The 21,207-nt window shown below is 42.9% G+C and overlaps 1 protein-coding gene and 1 long non-coding RNA gene across 8 annotated transcripts in view; one reads left to right on the forward strand and one right to left on the reverse strand.

Annotated features, from left to right (window-relative positions):
• Positions 1 to 21,207, forward strand: part of PDZD2 (PDZ domain containing 2) — a 368,874-nt gene that overhangs the window by 224,784 nt on the left and 122,883 nt on the right. The window contains exon 1 of one of the 7 annotated variants that reach the window (XM_040494734.1): positions 3,622 to 4,060. The exons of the other annotated variants lie outside the window; for them this stretch is intronic. The gene's annotated coding sequence lies outside the window, so the exon portion shown is untranslated. Of the gene's footprint in view, positions 1 to 3,621; positions 4,061 to 21,207 lie in introns of those variants that run through there. 7 annotated transcript variants of the gene reach the window in all.
• LOC121043147 (uncharacterized) overlaps positions 20,607 to 21,207 on the reverse strand; it is a 2,952-nt gene continuing 2,351 nt past the window's right edge. Inside the window, exon 3 of the long non-coding RNA XR_005796704.1 lies at positions 20,607 to 21,139. This is a non-coding gene — a long non-coding RNA (uncharacterized LOC121043147). The remainder of the gene's footprint in view (positions 21,140 to 21,207) is intronic.

Genomic DNA, 21,207 nt, shown 5'->3' on the forward strand with positions numbered 1-21,207 from the left:
AGAAGGGCTGATCAGAGAGCTGAAAGCCGCTCCGTCCACCGGACTTTTGGTCTCAGATTCAATTGCAAAAACAAACAAAAACCAGTTCTGTATACAAGTAAGGACCAAAAAAACATGATGGTATCAGTAGGTGCTGCTGGAGTTGAGGGAGGTGAGAGGGGTGTGTGAACTCCACGAGAGCTGCCTTGGTGGCCAAGTTGGAAGGGAGCCATTTGTTCACATTTCCAGGCCAGGGCTGTCCGTGCTTGAACAAGTCTGAGGGTGTTGCCCATCAGTACTGACATTATCCTCTCCCATCACAGAATATAGAAACAAACTGAGCCCATGGGTGGAGTTCACAACATTCTGGGGGATGGGGAAAAGAAAGAGGCAATTTTAGTGCTTCCTGTTGTTGTCAAGTCATTTATGAATTGGCAAGGGGTAGTCTTTTCACTTTGTGGCTTTAATAATATGAAGCATGATAGTCATAAGACTGGCCAAGGGGCAATTGCAGAGAAGATGCAGGTTCCATTAGCTTTATAAAAGTGTATGTAACATAGAATTTACCATGTTAGCTATTTTTTTTCCTTTTTTTTTTTTTAATGTTTATTTTTGAGAGAGAGAGAGAGAGACCGTGCAGGGGAGGGGCAGAGAGGGGGGGGGGGGACAGAGGATCCAAAGCAGGCTCTAAGCTGTCAGCACAGAGCCTGATGCAGGGCTTGAACTCATGAACCACGAGATCATGACCTGAGCCAAAGTTGGATGCTCAAGTGACTGAGCCACCTAGTTGCCCACCATTTTAGCTATTTTTAAGTATGCAGTTCTATGGCATTAGATGTGACCACATTGTTGTCTGACCACCACCACCATCTGTCTCCAGAACATCCTCTCTTGCAAAACTGAAACTCTGTACCCATTAAACAATAACTCTGTATTCTCCCCTCTCTCCAGCCCTTGGCATTCACCATTTTACTTTCTGTCCCTGTGAATCTGGTTACCCTTAGGTACCTGACATAAGAGGAATCAGGGGACATTTATGTTTTTGTGCCCGTGTTCTTCACTTAGCATAATGTCTTCGAGGTTCATCCCTGTCGTAGCATGCATCAGAATCTCCTCTTTAGGGCTAAGTAATATTCCATTTTATGTATATACCACATTTTTTTAATCCATTAATTAGTCAATGGGCACTTGGGTTGCCTCGACCTTTTGGGAATTGCTGCTGTAAACGTGGTTGTACGTATAGTCATTTGTGTCCCTGCTTTCAATTCTGTGGGGTGTGTATCCAGAGTGTCCTTTGGCTTGTTGATTTCTTTCTCTGTTAGGGATTTCTGGAACATTCTCTAGCTCCATGTCCTTCTGATGCTGCCTTTGTGTGTTACCCTTCTGCTTTTGCTCATGGGAGAGCCTTAGGTGTAAAAGTGAGAGAAGAAAGCAGAGCTCCAATTCTACCATGGGAGGTTTGACCCAAATCTCCTCTTCCCCAGAACCTTGGATGGTTAGATGCCTCTAATGGCTTGTGTATTTGTCTAGTACAGGCTGCATGGCTACTTCTATGAGTAAATGTAACAGCAATTCCCCTTAAAGCAAAATTATATAATATATATTATCCACCCTTGGTTGAGAGAACAGGAGGCGGGCAGAATAACTGGTTTCACCATCGATTTTTGGCCATCTCACAAACTAACACTGCAGCGAATATAGGCAAACTTTACCTCTAAGACTAGTTGGTTATGGATCAAGAAAATTTTAACCTCCTTTTTTTCCCTCACTCCTTAAATTTTTTTTTAAAGAACAGAAACCCTCCTTTTAGCTTAAACTCAGAGCGAGTCCACTGTCCTGGAACTAGGGAGGTGAATCCCAGAAGGGCACCCATGTAATCAACCTTCAGGCTCCTGGTTGGCATGGGAAAACTGGAACCCGTCCGGGGTTCCCTTTTCGGGCTTAGAGACTAGGAACTGATCTTCCCGTCAGTTCTTTTTGCCCTGCCAGTGACACATCATGTATTTACCAGTGACTTTGTGTCTTGCTTCTCTGGGTCTGCTCTGTAAAAAGCAGATCACCTACTTTTTTTCAAGGATGTGATCTTAGACTAGACTAGATGACTAGAACCCACTTGAAACATATGAAGATGTATAGCATTTTTTTCTTAGGGGACATTGTAACCATCTAATTAAAGAAAGAAGCAGACTTTAAGTCTGGATCCTAAATCATCAGCTTTTCAATATAGGGAAATTAAAAAGCAATTTTTTAAACTTAAGAACTTCCCCTGGTGATTGGGACTAGCTTTAGACAACACGAGGAAACATAGGAGGAAATCCATATTGGATAAAACTCTAAAATAAGGGGCGCCTGGGTGGCGCAGTCGGTTAAGCGTCCGACTTCAGCCAGGTCACGATCTCGCGGTCCGTGAGTTCGAGCCCCGCGTCGGGCTCTGGGCTGATGGCTCAGAGCCTGGAGCCTGTTTCTGATTCTGTGTCTCCCTCTCTCTCTGCCCCTCGCCCGTTCATGCTCTGTCTCTCTCTGTCCCAAAAATAAAATAAAACGTTGGAAAAAAAAAAATTAAAAAAAAAAAACAAACAAAAACTCTAAAATAAATGATGAGAGTGAAAACAGACCAACATTAACTCTAAAGCCTGACCCGAGCATGCCTGCCAATGAGCAGAGGAATTGCTCCTTTCTTCGTTCCTGACAAGAACAGCTACTAAAAGACTGTCAGTATTTTCATAATAACACATTCCCATTTTAATGGCTTTGTGCAAATTTTCATATCTACTCCGAAGGCCATAGGGTTTTCAGGACCTGGTTGGTGGTACATGAATGACCCCTTTTGCTCCAGCTGCAGACAAGGTGAATTTTGTACGTAGTGGAAGTCATGATACATGTGTATTGGTTTGGGGGAGCCTATTTGTAAAAATTCTATTTCCTGATAAAATCTTATCATCTTTATAGCTGCTGACATTCTGGCTGGGTAAGTGTTCTCAGGAGCTGGTTCATAATCTCTATTTTTGCAAGTAGTGGTCCAGAATGGAAGATGCAAGTGTTGTTGGAGTAGGAAACTTATAGATTAGGGATCATCATGGCAATGGGCTCCTTTTTTTTTCTTTTTTTTACAAATGGTCTCTTACTGGGACACCTGGGTGGCTCAGTCAGTTAAGAGGGTTAAGCATCTGACTCTTGATTTTGGCTCAGGTCATGATCTCGTGGTTCGTGAGATCAAGCCCCACGTCGGACTCCGTGTTCTTGGCATGCAGCCTGCTTGGGATTCTCTTCTCCCTTTCTCTCTCTCTCTGCCCCTCCCGTTTCTCTCTCTCTCTCAAAATAAATAAACATTAAAAAAAAAACCACACACACAAATGGTCTTTTACTTACCAGTGGGCTTCTTTATAATATTATTTAAAGTCTCAGTTTTTATTCCCATTTAAATGCAGTAAGAAACCTGGCCTTTTAATAAGTGCAAAGTAAAATAGGTCACTGGGTGCTGTTTCTTCACTGATCATCCTGGCTTCACATTTTTAGTGTATTTTTGTTGTCTCGTGCCTGAAATCTTCAAGGTATTTCAGGTTGTGGCATCTGCGTACTGATGCTCTTACAACTCCATCACCAAGGTGTGGGTCCTTTGTGGATGGAAGTCTGGTCTGCAGATACCTGCAGGAGGAAACCCCAGATGATTTCTGCCACAAGCTAATGCTCCCCCATACTCCTGGAAAATTAAAGCCGCCTTTAGCAGCGTGGTTCCAGGACACTGGCAGGGCAGGGGTTGGCTCATTCTCTTACACACAGTTTCGCTGGATGCACTCATAAATGAAAAATGATCTGAGTGCTGTGGGTGGGGCCCTCGAGCGCAGGAGGTGAAGCTGGAGGAGGAGAGAGAAAATCTGCTCCTAAGCTCAGTAGAGCATGGGAAGCAGGCAGGAAGTCAGAGCACGCCCTGGCATGGCTCACATTTTTGTTGATAGCTAATAACCCAGGACTTTAAAGGACTGAATGGAGAAGGGAAATGAAGCACGACAAACTCTGGAGCCTATCCTGTTCAAGTGGGTGTGAAGCACAGTAGAGGCTCACCTGATCAGCTCAGAAGCAGGTAGGAGGGGACCCGAGCTGGGGAGAGAACCCTGTCTTCTCTCCGAACACAACTTATATGTTTGCATTTTTTTTAAGCATATAAGAAACGAGTAGATAATACTGACATCAGAAACAGACCTAGCATGAATTGTGCTGATAGCTGCCCAAGCAAGAGTTTTTTCTCAGTGACTACTTTGATGACCAAATGACTTATATTCTGGAGGTTGCTTTGAAAACAATCCTACCAAACCATGCAGCATTGAATTAAAACTGATTTTAAACTTGGCAGATGATAAATGAACTTCAGGCACTGTTTTAGAACAAATAGTTTGAAGATAGCCAACCAGAAACTGATTTTCAGGCTTGACCGTTGTTGTATTTTTATATTTCAGTGCCAACAAGGTGCTTGCTAATTTTTGCTGGCTTTTGCAAGAAAGGAAGTAGATGTACAACAGCTGTGAAATATCTCGAAATTGACGGGGATCCAGAGTGAAGCCTGAATGCACTAATGTTTTCTCCATTAAGGCAGGCTTGCTTTGCTCAGCTTCTAAGTCAGGGAATTGGAAAGTAAAGTGTGGATCTAAATATTTGTCATGGTGGGGGCAGGGGGGAGATGAGGGTCAGAGGATTGGAAACTGTCACAGTAATGTCTTCATGCTCAGAAGTAGAAAATAAATGTGGAGGGCCATGGGTTGCGGCCACACGCAAGGATAATTTAAAGACAGATCTGTGGTTCCCGTGGTTACAGCTAAGTCTCAGAGCATCCTTTCCATTGTTGGGGCTTGTGAGATGAGAAGAGGAACAGAATAAAGAGCAGCTCAAGCCTGGGTTTTGGAGCCATTGCCAGGCCTTGCTTCTGATAGGTGCCGGATAATTGGACATGCATTTCCCCCCAGCGAAGTGGTCAGAGTAGTGGAATTGAGCTGACTTGGGGGCAATCAGAAATGGTGTGGGTGGTCAGAGTGACAGAAGCATCAGAATTAGATAGAGAACTTAAGATTTCAGTGGAATAGTCCTGCCTGAATACTGGCACCCTTGGAGTGGAGCTTTGGAGAATGCCATATTAGCCACAGGGGTGTGTCTGAGGAGGTTGATGTGAGAGCTGCTTTGCTTACTGGCTGGCTGAGTCCATCCGTCAGGCTGGGGAAGCCAAATCTTCTGGCTTTGCATTTTAGGCCTGGAGGGCTGTGCTTAGCCAAGGCAAGCCCATACCTTATCGCTGCTCTCTTGTTCTCTCTGACTTCTCTGCCTTCCAAAGTGACAGCCAGTATGTAGAGGGGAGGGGGGACAGTCTCTCCTGTTCCCACTGCCCCCAAGTCTCCTTTCTGGCTGACTCTCCATCAGTTGGGTGGGGCGCCTTTGTCTCCCATCCTTTACGTGCCTGTTCTAGGTGCTTTTGCTGTGATTTAGGCTGAACTGGGGGACAGACTCCTTTTTCGGATCCATTCTGGAAGCAGTCAGAGGTCAGCCCACTGTGGCCTGTGCACCAAACCCAGCCTGCCTCAGCTTGTATTCAGAGGGCTTGGGAGCTAGATGTGTATTGTACATTTTAAAGGGCTAAAGAAACAAGAATACAGGACAGAGACAGATAAGGTCTGCAAAGCCTAAGATAGTTTCTCTATGACGCTTTAGAGAAAATAGTTGCTGACCTCTGATTTTTAATATCACTCGTGACCAGAATGCTCAGTGGGTTGTTGACACAGCTCAAGTTCTCGACAGTTTGAATGAGCTGTTGTTTTGGAAACTGATTTTAGTTTCTCAGTCTGTTAAAAGGCATTATTGCCTCCAGAAGGGTGGACTCAGGAGCAGGAAAATTGGAAGATTTTCTTCAGGGTCCAATCAATGGGAAAGAAACATCAGATGAACTGTGCATTGTGGTTGGATTTTCCTCCTTTCCCCTTGTTGGTGAACCTTCTGGTGAAGGCATCTGGGAGACCCACCACATGGTGACGGTGCCCCCTGCTGAAAGAGTCTGATGGGGAACAAAACTCCGCTAACTTACACAAAAATGATTCACTTCCTTGTTTCTCTTTTGTGGACTGAATGCTGGCCAGAATTCTACAATCTGTGTTGTTTGCTATCAGACTTGGGAAAAAAAGATGTTTTCTGTAATAAAAAAGAGAGTGAAATGAGTATCATGTTTTCTCATATCCAGAACAGTGTTCCTTTATTGCTATCCAAGAAAGCATACTATAGGTCCACCGGCCTTTCCCTGGACATGGAGTTCTCCTCAACCCAGCACAGTATTTCATTGTTAATGTCCTTTCTAATAAGGGAAGAGGAAAATCTGGTGACCTTGCTCATGTTTAACTTGTATCAAAACTGCAGGCCTGGATATGGAGCAATAAGTAAGTAGCTTACTGTCTACTGCAGAAACACAGAAGAGTTTCTTACAAGAAGATTGTAGTTTAAGAAGAAAAATAAAATGGCCAGTATTAATTTTTTTCTCTCCAAGACATTTCACTGTCTAGTGTCCTGTATTTGGAAATTGGATGCTGTCAGTGGAGAAGAATGGGGGTGGGGCCCAGTTTGACAGATGGAAACAAGTGAGGAAGTATGAAAATATGTATAGTATGGTGTCCCATGGGAGTTCGGGGCTGGAAAACAAGATGGCAGCAATGTACTTGACAAGTCGGCCTGTCAGAACTGGCAAGGGTGGGTCCTTTAATCTACCATGTGATCCAGGCAGCACCTTTGTCTGTATTTAGAAAAAAGTTTGGCTCTGAATTTAGAGATTAAGCAACCTGCTATTCCTGTATGCACTGGAATTTCAGACATAGTCAGAAACCTGACTTGCGTAAGTGCTGAAACTCAACCAGAAGCAGAGCACGCTGAGGCCTGGACTCCCCAAGCAAGGAGCAGTTAGGAATCACAGCACGTGAGGCGATTTATGAAGCTTGCCCAAGAGGGTGTGGTGCTCGGTGGCCAGATTTAATGGGGCACAGGCTCTGGGGTGAAGGGTCAGCTTTGGGTTCCCAGAAGGCCATGGTTAGAGGGTGAGTAACCTCTTCCTCTGCATGGGTTGGCCGTGTGTATCTAAGAGCTCTCGAGCTACCTGGTGTCTCAAAGTAGCATGAGGGACCTTTTCGGTTCTGAGCCACGCGACCAAGTTGGCTCATAAAGAGACAGAGGCAGCCAAGCAGTCAAAATATGATCATGAGCTAAACTGGAGGATAAGCCACAAGCAGCCCTTCATCAGCCAACTCATTTATAGACTATTGGGAGGGCAAGTGTGTCAGCTCATAGCTGGAGTATCTGCCCCCCCTCCCTTTGGCTATCTGAACAGGACTCGAATCTGACTTCTGTTCATCAACTTTTCCCTGATGGTGAATGGGATAAATGACCAACCTAAATGTTTGCCTATGTGTACAAAAGTACATAAAATCTAGAAGAGAGAAATGGCCAAGCAAATAGAAGTTATGATTCTGAGTTAGCAAGGGAAGCTTGTGATCATGTCCATGAAAGGGAATTAATAATTTCACCTCTCAGTGGCTGGCAGGGGTCCCTTTTGTATAGCTTTGTGTCCCTCTTAAGAACTTCAGGAGGCAGTGTACCCTCTCAACTTCAAACATTGCCTGCCGTGGGAGTCAGGGGGTATAGCACAACATCCCTGTCACCTTGGATGTCCTGACTGGAGCTCTGCTGTTTCCTCAGTGGCCAGGGAAGAAGGTGGTAGCATCCTTCTTCACTCACATGATACCTGCTCTGCTTAGCAAAGGAGGGGGCGGAGTGTGCCCTACGAAGACATCTTCTGATGTCCTATTCTGCTGATTGGCCCTTTGCGTTATGTGACCGTGGTTTGTTAAATCTAGGTGTGCGTGGGCATGCACCCACACTACACTGCATTCCACAGATGGCCTCAGTCGGGCACAGGGTGAGCTCACACAGTCTCGCCTTAGATACAAGGTCCCTGGGCAGTAAGTAGGTCAAGACAGCAATGGACCTGGGACTCTAGATCTGCCTGCCTTTTTATGGTCTCTTCCTGAAGAAGCAATATAACTATATTTTACATACACCAGAGAAACTTGGCACTTAGGAGGACCGAGAGTGATGCCTTTGGTAAAAGAGAAGCATTACTTTGTATTTTTGGTAACTTTGAGGTCTGGAGGCTATCAGGTGTCTTAAAGCAAGACACTTGGGACTGTCTTCTTTGCCTTTCTAATTTCCACTCTAGTTTTCTTCCCAAATTAAAAGATGGAAACCAAGTTGGAAATTGGCAGAGTAGGGTGAGTCTGAGGATCAGCCAGAGTGGTCCCTGAGAATCAGTTCAGTTCAAAAGCCTCTATTTCAGTGTGACAACTCAGACTGTGGGGGCAAAAAAACATTTGCACATTTCTTCCTTGAAGAGTAGATAGCTTTCTATTTCTAAATTATATCTTCCCAAGCCTTGCCCTTTCAACAAAAGCTTGAACATTCTTACAGTCTCTCCTCCCTCCCCCTCCAAAAAAAAAAGGGGGGGGGCCGGCAGTGATCAATTTCACTTCCCACCCAAATAAGAACACACTTGGAAGTGCCCACGCCAGGGAAAAGTGGGAGGGAATTCAAAGGCACCATAGGTGACCTTCATTTTGAATGGCATGACTCTCTGGATTCATCATGGTACTCTTGATGGATAACAACCCTATCCTCATACCTCTTGCTCTTGTTTCTGCCTCTTTAACAAAAGTGTTCTTTTCTCCTGCAGGCTGGTTCCATCAGCCACAGGAGGGTCTGCCCTCCAAGGAACCATGCCTTGGCCTTAGCCAAATTCCACCTTAGCATTCACCTTGCAACACTTTGACTAAAGTTCCCAGACCACTGCCTGTGGGGTAGAGGGTTGAACGTTGGCAGTAAGCTGCTGGCTTTAGAAAACATCGCAGGTATTTTATTGTAGCAGATGCAAGACAGTTTTGGCAGGAGAGCAGTAAAGACCCAGAGGGGGAAAACAGAAAATTGCCTCTAATCACTGCAGGGGAGAAGGTGGCAGAAATGAAGGCTGCAGTTTGGGTTTGGGAAGCTAAGTCCTTTGCACAATCCTTTTGACAGGCTAGAACTTGCCTGACTTCAGTTTCTCCCTCAAGTCAGTCAAAGAATGTTGAAGGAGAACTGAATGCTGCAGCTGAGAAGGTACCTAGGGGCATCTTGGTGGGTGAGGATTTTATGGAGGTCTCAGTGGCCCCATGAAACTTTGTGTGGTGGAAATTCTGCTGTTGGCATAATGCTGAGGCATTAGACATTCTTATGTCTATAACTAATTAGACATTCTTAATGCGTTTCTTATGGTAACAAAAATTCAACACTTCATCTTTAAGTGAGTAGAGTCAGTTATTTGAAACTTTCACTAGGAGAAGCATGAGTCATCTCTACAGTGTTCTGGTGGCTTAATTAATTACATTTGTTGCCGTTGGGATTTCAGGGTGGGGAGAGAATCTGCCGTCCGCTTTAGTCTTTTTACTGTGGGTTCTTTATGCGCTCCAGCAGCAACCTCTGGGTTACTCTAAAACCAAAGCAGTCTCAAAGCTAAGATCTCAAACCTTGCAAAGAATCACCTTTCTAGGCTCGATGACAGTGAATAATACGGTGCTAAATTTTAAAAACATTTTTTCTCTGATACAATTTACTGTGATAGACTCTTATCCACAGATTGACCCTCAAATCTGTGAGGTTTCTTCTGCTCCCAGCCTATTTTCTTTCTTATAACCACCTCCTACATTACCTGCCCCTGAACCAGGATAGGTGGAGAACTAGATAAAGGTAATTGCAGGGTGTTTGAAATGTAAGGTTTAGCACTCTTTTCCAGATGAGCACACCTAGGTAAAGAAAAGCTAAGTGTGAGTGACTAGTGTGTGTGCGTGTGTCCAGGAGAAGGGCTGCAAATGGAAACTAACTCATGGCGTTTCCGTGCACCTGGAGACATGGCTATTTTTGAGCAGAAATCTTTATGTAAGACTGGGTCTCAAGTTTGTAGGTCTTTCTTCCTTTTGTAAACATGTGGCTCGAACATGCTCACATGATTTGTGTTTGTTAGAGAAATGCTTCATTGTGTAGTAGCGACTTTTCTGTGAGAGTTCAAACCAAGTGTCAGATGAATTCCCCCAAGGCTGATGTGTTCAGTTCCATTTTGCTTTCATGGCACTTCAGTTAGTAGGAGGGGGAAATGGCCTGCAGAGCGGTGTAGACGCCTTGGATGTACAGTTTTGAAATTCAGAGACAAATCGATTTTGGCTTTTTCTGAAAATGGATCTTATTTTGAGAACCACGGTTGACATGGCTGTGGGAAGTGTTGCTTATTCTTGGCAAGAAAAGTACCCTGAAAAGGTGCTTATGATCCAAGAGAGAGAGAGCCTGCCCCAGGCTCTCTGGCAGAGCAGGGAGAATGTTTCAGAACTCAGTGTCAGTAATTTATATTAAATCCACATTTGTAGGGAAGTACCTATGCAGATGGAGACAGCAGCTTCCTACAAAATGGGATTGTTTTAGTTACGTTGTGCAATGGTATTCAGAATGTAGCCTGGCATGTCTGTTTCAGAAATATTTGGGACCCCAACCTAAAGGATTTGATCAGACGTACTTCTTAAACATCTAAGTGCTCATCTCTGGTAGGAACTTGCATCAAAGCCAGTGGACAGAAGCCAAAAAGGCAAATGCAGTCTCTATTGGAGAAGGAAGTGATTTGGCCATCTTTGTTCAAACTAAGATCAGACAGTCAGACAGATATGGGGCACAACTTTTACCTCGTTTTGTGTAAGATCCCTAAGCATCTCTTATTCTTAACCTCGATTCTATTAATAAAGGGGGACTATGAACCTGGCAGGGAGGAAAATAAAATGTTTGTTGTCACTAAACTGTAGTTGAATTTAGTGTTTCCTTCAATAATTGATTTAGGGTCAAAGTACTATAGTATTAGCAGTCCCCATGCCTGGCACCAGTAAAAATGGTGCATGTTATTTGTAGTAGATACCTTCCAATATTATGCACATTACAACTTTGAAAATATACCAGTTAATAAACTTGTTGCTAGATATTCTTATTTAATGTGTTAATAAAATGTGTTATTGTATACATTTAAAAACATTTAGGGTATTCTGTTTCACATAATTGGTTTTCTTTGTAATCCTAGATATTTTATGCATTTAAAAATAGTGAGATTTTACCTGACAGCCAGAGAGGTCCATGGTATAAAAAAGAAAAAAAGAGAAAAGAAAAAGAATGCCTATCTTAAAGACTACCATTTCATTTTTTTTTCAAATTTTTATTTAATTTCTAGTTAACATATAGTGTAATATTGTTTTCAGAATTAGAATTTAGTAATTCATCACTTACATATAACACCCAGTGCTCAACACAAGCGCTCTCCTTAATGCTCATCACCCATTTACCCATCCCCCACCCACATCCCTCCATCAACCCTCTCTTCTCTATCGTCAAGAGTCTCATAGTCTGTTTCCCTCTCTCCTTTTTCCTCCCTTCCCATATGTTCATCTGTTTTGTTTCTTAAATTCCATATATGAGTGAAATCATATGGTATTTGTCTTTCTCTGATTGACTTATTTTGCTGAGTATAATACACTCTAGCTCCATCCATGTCATTGCAAATGGCAAGATTTCATTCCTTTCGATGGCTGAATAATATTCCAGTGTCTGTGTATCAGTATACACCTTTTTTATCCATTCATGAGTTGATGGACATTCGGGCTTTGGGCTGTTTCCATAGTTTGGCTATTGTTGATAATGCTGCTATAAACATTGGGGTACATGTACCCCTTCAAAGCTGTCTTTTTGTATCCTTTGGATAAATACCTAGTCATACAATTGCTAGATCTTGGGTAGTTCTATTTTTAACTTTTTGAGGGACCTCCATACTGTTTTCCAGAGCGGCTGCACCAGTTTGCAATCCCACCAGCAGTGCAAAAGAGATCTTCTTTCTCTGCATCCTCGCCAGCATCTGTTGTTGCCTGAGTTGTTAATGTTAGCCATTCTGACAAGTGTGAGGTGGTATCTTATCGTGGTTTTGATTTGTATTTGCCTGATGATGAGTGATGTTGAGCATCCTTTCATGTGTCTGTTAACCGTCTGGATATGTTTTTTGAAAAAATGTCTACTCACACCATTTAATATTTAGATCTTTATTTACCAGGAGAAAAATACTAACTCAGGACAGTAGGGTGTGTTCCAACCTGTGAGTCACCTGGGGATAAAATGCAGATTCTTGTGCAGTGAGTCCAGGTGGAGCCTGATGTTTCTGCGTTTCTAACAAATTCACAGTAGCCAGGCTCTAGCCCACAGCAATTCACATAAAGGCCTGTGTTTTCCAAACTCACTTCTAATAATTTTAATCAATCTCCATTATAGATAATAGTTTAATTATTGTAATACTTGGTTGTGGGAAGAGATGCCCCAGGACAGGGAAGGTGGGAGAATCTCAAAAGACTTCACCTGCTTCCAAGGGTCCTGTGTTTGGTCTTCTGGAGCCTCAGAGTAGTTGCCAGGCTGGCGAGTGAATGCGGTGGAGGCTCAGGCCTGGGAGAGGCCATCAAGATAAAGGGCTCAGTAGCAGATGGGTGTCCCTCAATGGCTCTGTCGTGGGAATGCCTTGTCTGGGAAGCTGCTGCAGCTGCTGCTCCGTGAGGGGTCACTTCCTGAGCTCTGGGGCTGGTGTGTGCCAGGCGAGCTGGGAAGAACACTGCCGCTGCCTGGGGAGGGCAGGGCGACCATCCGATCCCCATGTGTGCGTGGTGACCTTATGCTCTGCCCTGAGGAGCTCTGTGTCCTCTTTCCCCGAGGGTGATTTATTACATGTGTAATTAAATGATGCAAGTGGTATGTCTTTGTAAGATTTTCAGGGATGTTTGCGAATTAGGGAAAGGTACTTTGGCAGAGTATGGCGGGGGGAAAAAGTCACTGCGCCTCCACAGCCCAAGCAAGTTTCTTTAATAATCTCAGATACCCCAGTCCTGACCTGGTACCTCCTAAAGGTACTACAGACCTTGGCCCAAACCACTTATGTCATGTGGCCTGCTGGTGGCCTCATAGAGTGGCCACAGAGATCTGGGAATCCAATTTTGTCCATCTACCAGAGGTTATCAACTGCCTGGAGACTGACTTATGCTAATCAAACTCCCAGGAGATTGGCATCCCAAACCCAGTCTATTAACTCCTAGTGAAGAAAGGATCCTTCCGGTCACCAGTTACTGCCATCTTCTTTGTCATCTGTTTCTGCCATTTTAGCCCTATCTTCCCAGGAGAGAGGTAATTGAACCGAGGATGTAATATGGAATAAGTCTTAAGGAATATTCCACGGACCCACATTCCGTGTTCTCTCTCATGTCTAAGGCTGAATAATCACAAGATAGTCTCTCAGTCTTTGGGCTCGCCTTGACTAGATTCCCTTATGTCCCCTTCTCCCTGACCTGGTCCCCTGCAGTGACCCACCTCAGCTTCCATACTTCCAGGCCCTGCCTACCTGAGACCACCTCTGCTCCCCTGGGATAGGGGTCATCTCTGAGGAAGGATGTGTGTGTGGTTGTGGCAGGTGGGATGGCACAGTGCAAGGCCATTACAAGGTGACTCTTACTATCTCTACTCTCTGTTTTTCTTTTAATTCTTTCTTACTGTTTCTACTTCCGGAGCCAATTCCCTGTACCCTCAAGAGTGGCAATCCCAGCCTTGAGGAGACACAGATGACACCTCATGACCAGGAGACTGCTCCATGAAAAACGTGTTGCTTTATTACCCATCTATGGAAGAAGACTCCCTATTTACCATCAGTGCCCTCGTTCCTAAAAGCCAGCCGTTGACTCTGGCTGTGTCACAAGAGGCATTTGGTAAGATACAGATTGCCATGCCCCAATCTCCGTTCTCAGTGAGGGTCTAGAGTTGTACTTGTAAAAGGAGCAAAGGAATTCCTCACACGTTGGTCACCTGTTTCAGAATGTTTTTGCATCACTGCTGTCCTGTCACCAGTGGGTAATGGGGATTGGGGATCTCTTTTATTTCTTCTGTATGCTGCTTGTCTTTGCTTAAATCTTGTATGTGATGAACATGTGTCATCTTACAAAGCTGTCTCTTTTTTTCTTCTTCGGATAAAAGTCTCCCCAGATTATTCTTCTGATCAGCTGTGTTTGAAACCACTGCTGTAGACCTGTTGTCCCAGACCCAGAGCCCTCACTTTATGGATGAGAACATGGAGGCTTTTTGCATAAACTGGCTGACTAATATGGGGGGAGGGGTACCATGAAGGTTAAGTATGTAGACCACGCCCAATGCAGACTCCGTGCTCCTTGACCAGAGCCACTTATTTTAAGTCTCAGGGGCCTTAGTTCTGGGGTGTCTTCATAGAACAACAAAAATCTAATGCCCACATGTGTGAAGTGCAGACCGCATTTCACCCAAATAATAGTGCCGAAGCTCTGGCACGAAAATGTCCGTGACGTCAGCCATCCTGCTGCTTCCACAGATGACAGATTGAGGCCCCCAGAATGCCCAGGGGGCCCCACCTCTTCACTAGATCACTTCAACCTCCAATGCCTCAACTTCTCCATCTGTAAGATGAGCATAATTCTGTTTGCACTTTCTCCTATACAAACTTATTGGGCAAACTTATTGGTCTCTTCATCACCAATATTATTGTATTACCCTCTTTCTGCTTTACCTTTCTGCTCAGTGGCTCCAAATAGAATCACCATGGGTAGAAGAAATACTTTATTCTATCATAACACAATGAAAGGCTTACTTTGGGCAGCAGGGGTAGGGTAGAGATGGGGGGAGTCGGGATTCCCATAGAAATATATCACTTCTAAATTTCCTGACTAAAGTAGCTCTAATGGCCCATTAGAAAATCATTTCACACCCTCTGCCCTTCAGTGGCCACTTCTCAGTGCCAGGAATTGTTTGGGTGAACAAGTTGGTACATGTAAGTCACAGGATGTTTTTCTGTCTGCTCAAAGGCAGGGATTGTCTTTCCTGCCTCTCCTGCTGCTCTGGGTAGTGAAAATGCTTCAGGATTTGTCATTTTGAGAATGGCAGGGTTTTTGACCTTGTGTTCCAGACTAGATTAAGAACCAGACAGATTTTAGTATCTGTAAAAATGTCTGCAATGGTTCCAACAGAGAGAGATCTCTAGAATGGATTAAGCTTTACTTTTCTTCCCAAGAAATAACACTGCTTGAGAATGAGGGAACTCAGTGTGTGGTAAGTTAACCTTAGTGATACTAAGCACCAACTATGTCTGTCTAGAGTTGCTGAAGGGAAACTTATGGACTTGGAGAGATAAAGTATAAAGACAATGAAAATTGAAATAAAATTATTTGAAAGAAATTAATTCTAATGAAAGGAGCATGTGAACTAATGACATGACATGGATGGCATGTGCTTACTAGAGGATGCTTCCAGCTCTGAAATTTAACTTTATGAAAAATCCTAGGTTGGAATGCAAAGGAAAGAGTTCGTGAAAGAAGGTATTCTCTTTCTCTCTTTTTTTTTTAAGTTTATTTATTTTGACAGAGAGGGAGAGAGAGAGAAAATGGGGGAGGGGTAGACACAGAGGGAGGGAGGGAGGGAGGGAGAGAGAGAGAGAGAGAGAGAATGAGAATGAGAATGAGAATGAGAATGAGAATGAGAATGAGAATGAGAATCCCAGGCAGGCTCTGCACGGGCAGCACAGAGCCCCATGCAGGGCTCAAACCCACGAACCATGACCTGAGCCGAAATCAAGAGTCAGATGCTCAACCAACTGAGCCACCCAGGTGCCCTGAGAGAAGCCATTCTTAAATTGACCTTGATGCATAAGTAGGATCTGTACAGGCAGAGAGAATGGAAGTGCCTTCCCAGGAGTGAAAGAGTAAAGTTTGGCGGAGGGGGGGCACAGGGTTTTGTGGGTTTGGGGAGAAGTTATGTGCTAATAAGACTGGGAGGTGAGATTCACGCCGTAGACACCTGTAGGTTGATCAGATTTGGCCTGAGACAGAGGAGATTGAAAATACTTTAGACAACCAGACAAATTATTTAATGGTTCATATCACTCTCATTTGCTTAGAAACCCAAATGCCAGACTTCTGAGAATCTGCATTCGAATTACCTACAAAACTTTAGCGGGGGGGGGGGGGGGGGGCATGTGTGGGCCTCTGCTCTACCACCCCCCAGCCCTGATTTAGTATTTCAGAACCTTGGAAATAACTAGGGGTAGAGGTAAAGGTAGAGATCCTAATTATTTTTAAGCTCTCCAGTGCAACCAATATTAGGGGCCATGTAGCTTTTAAAGAATTTCATCCTCATATATGATATAAGGATAATGTAAAATACCTCTTAAGTACCCCCTTCCCCGATTTATGTGATCCTATCAGAGTTTTGAAGTTACAAGTAATAGAAACCAATTCTGGCTCATTTAGGTAGAAAAGAAATTTAGTGACAGAATGTTGGGTAGCTTACAGAAGCCAACAGAAGTGTTGAGGTCTGGGCTCAAGAGAATGGGCAAGAACCAAGTGGCCAAGAACACACCCAAGGTCATGGCACAGGAACAGTCTGCTTAGGACACCACCACTGCCACCACCATGGTTACTGGACTCCCGTGACTAGCCTTTATCTGTCCCTGTGTCCTATCACGTCCTTATGATCCAGAGTGCCAAGCAAGAGCCTCCTGGGGGCCAAATGTAAGTCATGTGCCTGTGGACTGGTTCCTGGGTATGGGGACAGATAATTAATGTCCCATCCCCGCCACCCCTCATGTAATGGAAGCGTCTCCAAATCCAAAAGCTGATCAAATGTCAGGCAGATAGCTCCCTGACCAATGCAGGAAAAACGAACTAGAGAGTTTGTCTCCTCCTTCGTCATCTTTCCATGTGTCCACATTCTTTCCTTTCCCTTTCTTTCCTCTCCTCCTTCACTGCCTTTCCCAGATGCCCCATTTTTTCTTGGGCGTGGCATACCTGGTAAACCACCAAGCTCAGTGTGATTGGCTTACTGCTGGTCCTCTCTCTTTATGGAAGTCCTCCCACCCAGCCCACCACCAAATCCAAAACCCTACCTGCAGCATCCCTGCCTCCGAAGGCAGCCACTCCATCATGGGATTATAAAGCCAAATATCTTTCATCCTTTATCTTTTTCTTATGGGTCCTAATCCTATAACCCGTGTCACCTTGAAGTGGTTTATCCCTTTTTTCATATAGCCATTCAGATATTTGTATATAAAACCATTCTATCCCTCATACACCCCCGCCCCCACGTTATCCTCTGCAGGATAAGTATCCTTAGTCCCTTCAGCTGCTCATCATAAGACAGGATTGTCATTTTTAAATGTTAATGCCTAAACTGAATCAAACTCTCTATGTGCAGTCTTATCTAGAAAAGGATTATCACCTTTTGATGCAGACAGTATACTTCTCTTAATGCCAATATTGAAAATGCAAATATTGAAATGCCTTTAGTTGGTCTGTTATAAGACTAAGTTGACTGTCGATGAAAACCCATAGATTTGGATTGAAGCTATGTGGTACTCATTTAAAGTATCCTGTGGGATCAGATTCTAACCCAGGAGCCTGAGACCACCATCCTGGCACCAGCATTTAATACAGTCAACCTGATTCACTTGAGAGAACTTCCACATTGCTCTGTGGAAGGACTGAGAAGGTGAGTTTCAGATGCTGCAAACGAAGAGCACAAATCAGCAAGATCCAGTATCTTACATCGTCCATTAGGTGGATCCTTCCCCTACAGAAGTAAATAAGTTGCTAATAGCTATTGATGGACGGAAGATGGTATCAGAAGACAGTTTGGCTTGCAAGAGTATTCTTCTTTATTAAGTTTATTGAGATAGAATTTGCTTACACTCTTTAGCATGATGAATTTTACCTAGTTCCTAAAGGATTGGATGGAATGTACTTAAAGTACAAAATTGAGACATTATGCTAAAACATAAGAAAGAAACTGGAGGAAGACCTTTCCAGTTGTACCATTCTATAAATTATGACCAACATGAGTCATGTAAATTACCACCTCAGTCAAGAGGAGAACCATTCCGTCACCCTGAAAAGTGTCCCCCTGTGGTCAAACCCTCCCCTCCCCCCATAGCTTCTGGCAACCGCTGATATGTTTGCTGTCCCTGTTGTTTTGCCTTTTCCAGGATGTTATATAAATGGAATCCTACATTAAGTCTTAATTAAGCTACTTAAGTAGCCATTTAAGTCTTTCACTTAGGATAATAATGCATTTGAAGTTCATCCATGCTGTTAAATGTATCAATAGCTCTTCCTTTTCATTGCTGAGTAGCATTCCCTTGTACAGATGTGTCAATCTATGATGCATCTATTCACTCCTTGAATGTGTTAAGTCAGAACAAGATCTGTGTAATATCTCATGAAAGAGAGGTTTTGTGCCCCTTCTAAGTCAAATGCAGCCTATCGGACAGAGAAATCGTTGCTCTTGCATGTGATCTCTGCCCTTCAGTCATGCTGGATTGTTATCTTTATAGTATCTCCTGAAGCATAGAAAAAAAATATGAAAAGTAGGCTAGACAGAGTATGTTTTCTTTTTCTTTGCCCGCAAGCATCAGCACAAGATTTTTGTCTATTTTAAATACAGATCTTATTTCTAGCTCTTATTACTCTTTGAAACAAGTTTAAACCCTTCTTATTTTTTTGTTTTTGTTTGTTTGTTTTTCTTTTTAAGGAAAAATATGCTCCACCTTCTCTAAAGGAAATCCATCAGTGTTTTAATGTTACGACTTTTTAATTGAATTTTAATTATTATATAAATAGGGATGCCAGAATTAAAATATATCTTTTAAAGTAGTGTTTTTAGTTTAAAATTGGACTTGTTCCACTAAATGTCTATGGTAATAATTTTGAGATATCTCTGCCAGGAGATATAGTATATCATAAAAACTGCACTCTAAAATTCAGGTTAGAATGGAGAAGGGAGAGGGTGATTTGAAATAATTATGTGATGGGAACGTCTGAATTTGTAACCTCTATATACCTTTGATTTATAATTTGGTAAAAAATAACTTTTAAAGAAAACCTTCTTGGATTTCATAACCTCAGTTGAAAACTTGTGGGATGCTGATTACAGCATGGAGATTTATTCTAAAGATTCTAAGCTAAGGCTGGGTATGGTGAATTTGTTTGCTTTTTAATGGGGGCAATCCTAACCTTTTGCATCCTTAACTAAACAATTGTTCACATTATGTATCTATAATCACAGTTCTTGTACCTACAGCTCTACAGACAGTCCTTTAAGGATACTAGATCCTGCTGTCTTCCTTTCCTATCTGTAACTAAATGCAATTTCCATCAAAATTTGAAAAGAATTATTTTGGCACTTGAACAGATGAACTGGAACTCATCTGGAAGAGGGAAAAGTGAGTGATAGCTAAGAAATTTTTGGAAAAATAAGAACAATGAGGAAGGATGTGGGCTGCCTCACCAGAAAGCAAACTATACTTTAAAACTATAGTAATTCAAATAGTGTGGCACAGGAATTACCAAACAGACCAGGTGAACAAAGGAAGGAATCCCAAATAGGCCCATAAATATCAGGAAATTTGGTGTATGAAAAGGAGAGACTTTAAAAATGGAAGAAAAATTATGGTCTGCCTAGCGAATTTTATTGCAATAATTAGCTAAAACTTTTTATGGGAGACTGTGAGGTTAAGTCCTGCCTTAAAATAGATGACTAAATTCCAGATGGGATAAAAAGCTAAACATAAAAATGAAATCTGTGAAGGTATTAGAAGAAAAATAGAATATTATCTAGGGTGGGGAAGCCTCTTAAGTAAGACCATAAATGCAGGAAGTTACAAAGAAGAAGATACAGGAAACTTATGGATGAGATAAAAGTCAAAGGTTATAGGAATGGTTTTGAGGATGATATGAAGGAGTGACTTTCACATCTCACTAACATCCCCACCATATGAGTTTTTGCAAGAATATATTCACAAATCACAGAAGTTTCTCAATGTGCTTACTACAGTGTGTAGACCATGGCACATGCATATAAATTATAGAGCTATTACTATTTCTAAACCCCTTTCCTCACTTACAGTGATTCATGTTTCAAAAATGTGGCTCCATGTTTAAATACATTTTTGTAAAATTCTCATATGTTTTGAAAATCATTGCCTTGTTGTTGATACTCTGAATGCTGTTTTCTACCACTTTCATTACTTCTCAGTGCTGAGGATAAAGGATTCAGTTCTATTATTATATGCCTGACTGTTGGCTTGCAGTATGCTTGGGAATACACTACATTCTAGGGGAGGACATGGGAGAGACAGGGACAAGCGGATGTAAAAGAGGGACGCCTGAGTGTCTCAGTCAGTTAAGCATCTGACTGTTGATTTCAACTCAGGTCCTGATCTCACAGGTTGGGGGATCAAGTTCCACATTGGGTTCTGCGCTGACAGCATGGAGTCTGCTTAGGATTCTCTCCTTCCCTCTCTCTCTGCCCCTCCCCTGCTCATGCTCTCAAAATAAACTAATAAACTTACAAAATAATTAAGAAAAAAAAAAAAAGGTTGCAAAAGAGCCATGAACCTGCTATAGGGTGCACACGGTCTTGTTGATCAACATGACAAGCACATGAAAACAACCAAGGAGCAATTTGAGGAAGTTTCATCATCAAATGCCAAGTTGAATGTAATCGGCCCAAGGCTGGGCACTGGAGGTGTCTAAGTGTTCGGTGGAACTTCCAAAGGGGACCACCTCTTGAGGAGTTGGGAAGAGATGAATCGAGGAGCCCAACAGTGGTAGATAGACATTTCTGAAAATTTCCCTTGTCCTCTTGCTTTTTTGAAACAGGCATTTTTCTAGCTGAGCCTATACTCTGAGTTTGGGGTGGTTCAGTGTGACACTCTAGAATGCTAGGTTAGGAAGTTGAGTTGCTTGCAGGGGCTGCAGTAGAATCAACTTTCTCTGAGCATGTGGGACTGGTATCCACTTCCCCAGCATTTTCAGCTTCGTCACGTGGGTTCTGATTCTTCCCCTTCTCCAATGGCGATTTTTATATGTGGTTAGTTGACTTGTCTCCATATGTAGCCCGGTGGGCTTGGATGTAGTCATTGTGAACATTTTCCAGGTATTGCTAAATATCATTTAATTCTCTTAGCAATCCATTTCAGATGAGGAAACTGAGAAAGAAAGAAAGAAAGAAAGAAAGAAAGAAAGAAAGAAAGAAAGAAAGAAAGAAAGAAAGAAA

This window comes from Herpailurus yagouaroundi, unplaced genomic scaffold (assembly GCF_014898765.1).
Source record: "Herpailurus yagouaroundi ecotype Mexico unplaced genomic scaffold, PumYag 29, whole genome shotgun sequence".
In the NCBI taxonomy this organism is placed as follows: domain Eukaryota; kingdom Metazoa; phylum Chordata; class Mammalia; order Carnivora; family Felidae; genus Herpailurus; species Herpailurus yagouaroundi.